The sequence below is a fragment of the Mus pahari genome, chromosome 1, assembly GCF_900095145.1.
Source record: "Mus pahari chromosome 1, PAHARI_EIJ_v1.1, whole genome shotgun sequence".
Classification (NCBI taxonomy): Eukaryota; Metazoa; Chordata; class Mammalia; order Rodentia; family Muridae; genus Mus; species Mus pahari.
In genome coordinates, this window is record NC_034590.1 from 29,860,345 (window position 1) to 29,864,189 (window position 3,845).

Here is a 3,845-nt window from a genome sequence, read left to right on the forward strand (position 1 = left end):
GCAGTCAAGCTCCTCTGAGACTCTCAAATACTAGTGTGACCCAGCTCCTGTTATCCTGGGATCCTGTTGTCCTAAGATCCTGGGCGTGTTACAGTGCATGGAAGTGGTGTCTCCTTTGAGGACCATGGAGTTGTCTGGTCTGTTTGAAACCAAGGTAAATCTGAACTGATTAAAAGGAACCTGAGCCTCTGGTCAGGAAAGGCTCTTGTGTCCTTGTTCCTGCTGTCACAGGCCTGCCACTATTGGATTGGAGCAGCTGTTGTGTTCCACTCACCAATGATCCTAAGATCACTTGGGCAGTCCGCTAGGGACCATGGGGGTGTTCGCTGAATCCTCGCCCTAGGTGATCCGGTGCTGGTGCAGACCTGAAGGGACTTGTGCCCCTGGTCAGGTCGGTTTTCTGTTGCCCTAGTGCTGTCTCAGGTCCTGTGCACAATTGGATTGGAGCAGATGTTGTGTTCCACTCTCCAGTGATCCTAAGATCCTGTGGGAAGTCCTCTAGGGACCGTCAGTGTGTCTGCCCACTCCGTGCCCTAGGTGACCTGGTGCTGGCGCAGACCGGAAGGGATTTGTCAAAACATGCATTTTATAATACTGCATGAATTCATCAGGCCTTTCAAATAAATATGATACAGACAGGAATTATGGTGATTTTATTTTAATATTTACTTTACATCTGCTTTACATTTTATCATTGTGGGGATATTTTATCACTGTTTTCTGGCTAGTCATAGTATATAATAGTGTTGCAGAATGGATTTAATTGGGAATCTGTGTGTCCAAAGCTGAAGCTCCTTGTCCACAATTGGTTTTTGATCAACAACTAAAGATGCCAGTTGCCAATGGCTGGGCAAAGGGAGATGGGGTGGGACATTTAGATTTATTCAGGTTAAGAACTGGGAAAAAGGAGATGGAGGATTGCCATAATGTGGTGGGAGACCGATCACATTTAAAGCTGCAGAACAGAGAGCCAACAGGCCATGTAAGAATTCAGTGGCCACTGGCCACTTCCCTGATTGAGTCTGGGATAGCAAGCAAAAGATTAGAACTGCCCAGACTTTGAGCTAATCATGACATTTCAAAAACAAGCTAATGTGTGTGTCTCTATCATTCATGGATCCAAAGAGTTCCTGTGCTGGTTCCTGCAAGCACATGACCCAATGGGAGCACAAAGTGGTGTCGCTAAACTCACAGCTACAGAATAGTAGGGAAGTGGAAGAATGACAGACTCATCCCAAACCCCAAGCCTGTGGACATTCGACATTACAAACATTACTGGGGCCTTTCCTTTTCACTGCCTGGTGAGGTGGGGGAGGTAGTAAACATGAGTGACTTTTTTCTTTACTTTTTTATTGAGATTGAATTCCTGGCATTTAAGTCATATTGTCTTGATTAATTGTGTCACAGCATCTGAAATACAGTAAAGCCAATGTATTGTTTTAGCTATGGCTATGTTCTTTTACGGCAGTTTCAACTTCAGTATCATAACCTACAATACATCCCTAGGTATATGGCAAGAGAAGAGCATTGTAGTTTGTACAAAACAATGGCTACATTAATTCTCTAGTATTGAAAGGAAAATTTTTGTACTAAAGTTGTAAAACCTTTTTTGTTTTTACTACTTTTTATATTATTTAATTTTATTTCTTCCTTGGAATAGCATTTTGTATAAAAATAAACTTTTTTAGTTGTATGTTAAGGCATTAAGATTGTTGGGCTGTTTGTTATAGCAGTGCAAACTTTACCCATTTTGATTGACAAACACAAGCCATTATTGAAAGCAGCACTTTCCTATTCTTGTTCTCCTATTTCTTGTTCAGAATACCTGCAATGACTCTGTGTAATTCTGAAGTTTGAGGAAATGAATGTACTCACTAAAAAAGAGATTTGGTAGAATAGCAATGGTCATCATGGGATTCTAATTGTATCTTCTGCAAGTAGCAATTCATTAATTGTGTTCTGGCTATCCTTCTAGGATTTGGGAACTGATGTGGTATGAAAGCACAGAAGCACCCTCAGGTGGTCTTATAGGGTTTGTGGTGTTCTGTGTCTGCCCTGCCACTGGGCTTGGGCTGCTCGGAGGAAGGAGTAAGCAGGAGTTTTGACTGTGCATGGTGCCAGGGTGTCAGGCTATGGGAAGCCATGGACATTGCTCCAGGGGTTGGGGAGCGCAGTCTGAGGTCCCTGGGGACACCTGAGCTGGCTGAGGTGTCCCTGGGCCTGTACAAAGACCAGGGTCATCTGGTTATCAGGCTCTTGGGCACCCCAGGAGCCTCTCATTTCCACAGAAGAGCTGAGAATAGAGTGGGGACCCACAAGTTGGTTCTAGGCTGGGGCCAAAGTGGAAAAGAGGGGAGAGCTCTGGCTGGGCCCTGCTGTGATAGTATACTTGGTTTGTCCAAGATGGGTGGCTTGGCTTGGTGGAAGCCATGACTGGGAGTGCTATGAGGCCTTCTGTGGGAGATTAGGCGGCTGGCTCTTTAGGCAAAGGCCTGCTCCATTGTTCTCCATCGTGGATTCCGATGAAAAGAAACTGTCCATGGTTTTAAGACATTTATTGTCATGGCAGAAAGTAGAGAAATAAAACCATAGCCCAGTTCTCAGGGCAGCCTGAGTTAAATAGCTTTTGCAGGGAAGAGTATCTGAGAAGGAGAGTTTATTAACTAAGCCTCCAGGCCTTTAGGAACCTCATTAAAATGGAGATCTGTCTTGAGGTTACCACAGGTCAAGGCCTCTAACTGTGGAGGAGCTTGGGGTATTGTCCTTATGTGACTGATGGCACAAATCTGTGGAGGGCTGCAGTCTCAGGTCAGGAGCCTAGTGTCTGGTAATCAGGCAAAACACCTGCAGATTCTCAGGATCACCAGGGTTTCCAACCTTAGTTCAACCAGGAACCAGGCTGCCTTTCACAGTCCTACATGGTCTCTAGCTGGACCACTGCTGGAAAAAATGATTTCATCTCTTCTTTTAGTATGCCTGATGGCTTCCATATGCATTGTGTAGAAACTACTACAAGGCATTAGAATTATTTAATTATATTTTGGTTTTTATTTTCATTAATGTAAGAAAATACCTTCAAACAGTTATATGAAGGATTCATATTAAAAATTACTTTTGAGCCACCTCATAAAATGCTACACACCAGAGAATCCTGTTCTATTCTATAACCTACTCAACAAATTAGGGTCAGTGTAGCTCCTAAAGTCTTTTCAGAAATAGTCAGACAATACTATTATTTTAAATTATGTGCCTATGTGTGTGGGTATGCAAACATGTGTGGAGATGTGTACTGACTAGCTTATGATAACTTGACACAAGCTTTAATCATCAGAGGAGGCAATTGAGAAACTGTTAGGGTTCAGAGTAATTAAATCTCCTGTAACAGATATCCTTGTCTTATTCCTAATTTTACATTCTCTAAATTTCTATTTGTGTTTATGATGGCTCTGGACTGACTATATATTGAAGGATTTCCCATGTATCTCTAGTCTCTTCAGAACTTTTTCCATAAAGTTGGATTTTATCAAAGGAATTTTATACATCTAATTAGATGATCATGTGTGTGTGTGTGTGTGTGTGTGTGTGTATGTGTATGTTTTCTAGCAGCATGTTTGTACAATAGAATACATTTATTGATTTACATATGTTGAACCATCCATGCATTTTCAGGATGAAACCTACTTGTTCATGGAGTAGGATGATTTTGCTATGTTCTTGAATTTGGTTTGCAAGTATTTTATTAATAACTCTTGTATCTATGTTCTAAAGGTAATGGTGGGTAATTTACTTTAGGAAGGGGTCTTTGCATAGTTTAGGGATCATGTAAATTGTGACCTTGTAAAAAG